Source organism: Engystomops pustulosus, chromosome 7 (genome assembly GCF_040894005.1).
Source record: "Engystomops pustulosus chromosome 7, aEngPut4.maternal, whole genome shotgun sequence".
In the NCBI taxonomy this organism is placed as follows: domain Eukaryota; kingdom Metazoa; phylum Chordata; class Amphibia; order Anura; family Leptodactylidae; genus Engystomops; species Engystomops pustulosus.
The window spans coordinates 38640036-38646029 of record NC_092417.1 but is presented as its reverse complement, the minus strand read 5'-3'; positions in this window follow the sequence as shown (position 1 = coordinate 38646029).

Sequence of the window (5994 nt, the reverse complement as noted above, 5' to 3'; positions counted from 1 at the left end):
AGTATCAGTTGTTATTACAAAGTGAGCGCCTGGTTAGGGGAGAGTCAGCGAGATGATACTCTGTAGCTATGGGAAGCATAATAAATGTTGTGATCAACACTGACATCTAGTGTCAATATTTAGCTATTGTGCATCCAGTGTATAATCCAGCTAATGAGCTTTGCATTTATACCTCTCTAGCGCTACCAAAGATAGAAACAGACACTTACACCGAAAGGTTATATATAAAAAAAATAAAAGATAATCACTTTAGTAACAACTGTATTAACTCCACACAACACATTGGGCTTTTAAAACTTTATTTACCTCAAAATCTTTTATCTGAGATTGAATAAAAGTTATATTTTATTTTACTTTTTTGGCACTTGGATATGGGATGAAGCTTCCAGAGACTGCAGATGGATTTTATCCAGCTACCAAAAAGTGGTACGTAGGAATACGTGCCTGTGTGCATTGATCTCTTTCCAGGGTGGCCAGAAGCTTTTCCCATGACTAAGGCTACTGCCAGAGCTGCAGCCAAGAAGTTGGTGAGTGAGATTTTTCAGCAGGTTTGGACTCCCAGACCATAGAGTCCGGTCGCAGAACCCACTTGACTGAACAGAAAAGACTGAAACCTTGTCCCTCCTGTGTAGAACAGGCCCTGCACACCCCTTTTCTTTCCCAAACTAGTGGTGGTGTTAAGAGACAAAATGGCACTCTTAAGTTAGAGATCCGGAAGGCCATAGAAGTGACAGGGAAACCATGGCCCAAGTGCCTTCCTGCTGCCCACCATTCAGTCAGGACTGCCCTCAACAGAGAGAAGGGATTGTCCCCTTTTGAGATACGTTTTGGCTGTGCACCCAGACTAGGCCCCTATTTTCCACAGACCCTATAGCTGACCAGGTGGAATATGCCATACAGTTGAGCCAGGCCTTGGAAAAGGCGCAAAAGTTTCTCTGATTCCTTTCCAGATCCAGACAGAGACCTCAGGACTCATAACCTGAAGCCTGGAGAATACTTGGTGGTAAAGAGACATCAGAGAGAGAGTCTTGAGCCTCGCTATGACGGTCCTCTCCAAGTCCTGCTGACCAGCTCCATGTCCATGAAGCTAGAGGGAAGCCAGCACACTTGCATACCTCCCAACCGTCCCGGTTTCAGAGTGACAGTCCAGTTTTTTGGGCTCTGTAACGCTGCCACAGGAGGCTGGGAGAATGTCCTGGGCCCCGCCCACTTTGTCCCGCCTCCTTCAGACCCCGTGGTTTAGAGCTGCAGAGCAGCGGAGGCATGGGGGCCGGGAGGAGGCAGGACCAGCCCCTGCTACCTCCTCACATGATGTCTGCACGAGTCATGTGAGGAGGTAGCTCCACCCCATCTGACCACGCCCCCTCCGTGAGTCAGTCGGACTCCAGGGGAGAAGATGGAATGACTGCAGGTAAGAACCTGAGGGGACAGGGGGCCACAGGAAGAGGAGCCAGGAGGAGGCTGGGGCACAGGAGGAGGACAGGGGGGGCTGGAGGCTACAGAAGGAGGACAGGGGGGGGTGGAGGCTACAGGAGGAGGACAGGGGGGGCTGGAGGCTACAGGAGGAGGACAGGAGGGCTGGAGCACAGGAGCAGGACAGGGGGGCTGGGGCACAAGAGGAGGACAGGGGGGCTGGAGGCTACAGGAGGACAGGGGGGCTGGAGGCTACAGGAGGACAGGGGGAGGCTGGAGGCTACAGGAGGACAGGGGGAGGCTGGAGGCTACAGGAGGACAGGGGGAGGCTGGAGGCTACAGGAGGACAGGGGGAGGCTGGAGGCTACAGGAGGAGGAAAGGGGGGCTAGAGGCTACAGGAGGAGGACAGAGGGGCTAGGGCACAAGAGGACGACAGAGGGGGCTGGGGCACAGGGGGAGGACAGGGGAGGCTGGAGGCTACAGGAGGACAGGGGGGCTGGAGGCTACAGCAGGACAGGGGAGGCTGGAGGCTACAGGAGGAAGACAGGGGTGGCTGGGGCACAAGAGGAGGACAGGGGGGCTGGAGGCTACAGGGGTGGCTGGGGCACAGGAGGAGGACAGGGGAGGCAGGAGGCTACAGGAGGAGGCTGGGGCACAAGGAGGACAGGGGGGGCTGGAGGCTACAGGGGGGGCTGGGGAGCAGGAGAGGAGGCTGCTGGGGAACAGGAGGAGGCTGCTGGAGGACAGGAGGAGGCTGGAATACAGGTGGAGGATGCTGGAGGACAGATGGAGGCTGAGGACAGGAGAATGCTTGAGTAGGCTGGAGGACTGGAGAAGGAGGAGGCTGCGGGACAGGAGGAGGCTGGAAGGCAGGTGGAGGACAGGAGGAAGAGGCTGCGGGACAGGAGGAGGCTGGAAGGCAGGTGGAGGAGGCTGGAGGACAGGAGGAGGAGGCTGGAGGACAGGAGGAGGCGGCTGCGAGACAGGAGGAGGAGGCTGCGGGACAGGAGGAAAAGGCTGCGGGACAGGAGGATGAGGCTGCGGGACAAGAGGAAGAGGCTGCGGGACAAGAGGAAGAGGCTGCGGGACAGGAGGAGGCTGGAAGGCAGGTGGAGGAGGCTGGAGGACAGGAGTAGGAGGCTGCGGGACAGGAGGAGGAGGCTGGAAGACAGGAGGATGCTTGAGGAGGGTGGGGGACAGGAGGAGGCAGCTGGGGGACAGGAGGAGGCAGCTGGGGGACAGGAAGAGGAGGCTGCGGGACAGGAAGAGGAGGCTGCGGGACAGGAAGAGGAGGCTGCGGGACAGGAAGAGGAGGCTGGAGGGGGAGGACAGGAGGATTCTGCAGGGGACTGTGGGACTGGAGGAGGATGCTGAAGGAGGAGGCTGGAGGACAGGAGGCCACACCATGTGAGAAGGTGTGGGGGTAGGGGTACAGATAATATTATGTGTAAGTTTGGGGAGAAACGAAATGTAAAGGGAGGATAAAATTAAAGGGGGGTATTATACGGGTCCATGGGGGGTGGCCAAAGTAAGGGGCATTGTACTATGCCGGGACCGTCAAGGTCTTTATTATACTATGCTTGTGGGTGGGACAATGGGCGTGGTTTAGAAAAAGGGGGAGGGGCTTTTGTCCCTCTTTCTCTCGTCCAAAAGTTGGGAGGTATGCACTTCCATGCTTACTATTGCAAACTTACTTATTCTTCTTGCTAGCCGATCTCTTCTGACTGACTGTATGCTCAGGGACACCCCAACCATGTAACTAGAGGGCTGACCAGGATGCCCCAGGGTAGGAGACTTTACCTACAGTTGGTGCAACAAGACAATGACCTTCTTCAACATTGACAGCACAGGTAACCCTGTATTAGCAGTGTCTGATGTGTACTGGATTTGTGGGGATAGGAGAGTCAGGTCAGGCCTAGAGGCTGGGAAGGTGAGTGTACGGTGATAACTCTTCTGCATTCCTTCCCCGTGACCCCAGGGATAAGTTTGATTGGACACCAAAAAAAGAAAAAGTATCCCAAGGGATTCTGAGGATCTGCGAGAGAAGCACCTAGATGACAATTATACAGATACAGTAGGAGTACTAAGAGGGGTCCCTGATGGGTACAAGGCCCACAATCAGATATGGGCAGGTCTAGAGTCCATTATTCCCCAGAGAGCTATGAAAACAAATGTTGATTGGGTTAATGGTTTTTATTGTAAATCAACAGAGATTTGTGAATTATATCCGAGATGCTTCCCAGTCCCGCATGGCTTTGGATATGACCCTTGCTGAGAAGGGAGGAGTCTGTAAGATGGTGGGAGCGGCTTGTTGCATGTACATCCTGAATTATACTGTCCCCTATGGATCCATTACCCAATCCTCTCGAAAAGTTTGAAGGACTGTCCAGGGAACTCAAGAGAAACTTTGGAGTGGACATTTGTCCTTCACTTTGTGGTTGGGAAACTGGAAAGGAATCCTCTTCCAAGTAGCTGCAGCTTTGTTAGGATTTCTGATTATATTGCTCCTGATCACGGCCTGTACTCTCCCGTTTCAAGAAGCTGCTAACTTTGCTCTGTGGATGGCCTAGCCCCAACGATGCCCCTTCTGTATGATAATATAGAGACACTAGAGAACCCCTTGGAGGACATACTGATGAGAGGGAGCCGTGAGTCTGTGTATTAGATGTAAGGATGAAAGGCATAACCCACTGAGAATGGCCAGACCCTAGATAACTCAAGATGAGGGATACCGAACAAGTCTTTAGGTCTTCCCGTTCAGAGAGCCAGGAGCTGTCAGCCGCTGCTTCTGGTGTCAGCTCCATTCGTGTGCCGGAGCCAGAAGCGGGACGTTATAGCATGTCGCGGTGTGCAAAGTATTTAACGTCCAGGTGCGTGTAGGGGTTAAAATAGTAGAAAACATAATTTCTTCATTACTCATTTTGTCTTTTGTTTGAGGGACGCTGCTTAAAGGGAACCTGTCACCAGGGACCTAATTTTCACTAAAGACAAATTGCAGAAGCCCATGACACCTGCAGTGCACATCTGCCTTTCTGCATTTTCTAAGCATCTGAAAAGGTCACACGAACGCTGGTATACTATAGGGATGCATTCTATTTCTCTTATTTCCCTTAGTTCACTTTAAGAGAATTGTGCTGAATAAATAAGGTTTCATAAAGAACATGAATAATGATCTGTGTAGATGACCAAAACAAACTTTGATTAGTTATGACTAACTTGTTCCCCTTATGGGCGAACCTAATATATAGGTACACGTGGACACTGGGCGCGCGCACACACACACACACACGTATACATAGATATATTTTTTGTCTTTTCACCTCAGAATATAAAATTACATTTTATACATTTTTATGACTACATTATTATTACTATAATACCCCGTATCTACAAGAATATAACTACTAACTATAATACTACTCTCTATGTACATGAATAACACTTCTATAATACTGCCCCCTATGTACAAATACTATAATATTATATAGCATTGCACAGGGTTTATAAATCCCCGCTTGACGATACAATAATTCTAAGAAAACGCATTGAGCATCATGATACTTCTCTGGGGATCGTATTGCACTAAAAGTTAGGTACAACCCAACTTCAGTATGAAATGCAAATACTATTCAGTAATCCACAGACTAGGAAATCTCCTGGGGTGTAGTCCTAAGTGTGCACTCAATAAGTCTGCTCCAATGTGTCATGCCACATAACACATCTCTCCCTGTGTTTGGGATTCCTTAGAAGTTGAGAGCATATAACACATTAAAAGTTCAGTTTTGCTCAGTGGTACAAACAGGTATAAACAGAGGTTAAAAAAAAAAAAAAGTGCCAAAAAATTCAAGTGTCACTGACGACAAAAAAAGGAAGGGTCCAGTGGTCAAAGCAGGCCACCATTAAAGTGGGTCCCATCATTTTTGGCTGGGATAGAATGTCGAAGAGGAGAAGTACTGGAGCAATGCAGGAAATGGGCGTTGTGTCACAGCAAATACGCTTTCTTTGGCAGCAGAATTCCTGGAAATGCTCCTTAAAGGGGTTTTCCCACAAACTTAAGTTAGGCCCCATCCAGGGGATAGAGCCCAACTTGCTGATCAATGGGGCTCATAATGCTGAAACCCCCACAGATCACAAAAATGAGGGGTCCGATATGGTCCCATGTACCTCCGTTGGACTCCTGGTCGCTCCGTCAGACTAATGGAGCATACGGCCGCGCATGATCATTCTGCTCCATTAATCTCTATAAAGCTTACGGAAATTGCTGAGCGTTGCACTCACAGATCTCCATCAGCTCCATGGAGATTAATGGATCAGAACGGTCATGCACGGCTGCCTGCTCCATTAGTCTGAAGGAGTGACCAGGGGGGTCTGACGGAGGTACGTGGGACCCCATCAGACCCCTCGTTTTCACGATCTGTGGGGGCTTCAGCACCGAGACACACCACCCCACTGATCAGCAAGTTAAGATAGGGCCTACCTTTAGTTTGTGGAAACCCTTTAATGGACTAGCACACACATACGCACTGTAGGATATAGATAGTGATACATTTTTCCCCTAAATGAGAAAGGCATCAGAAAAA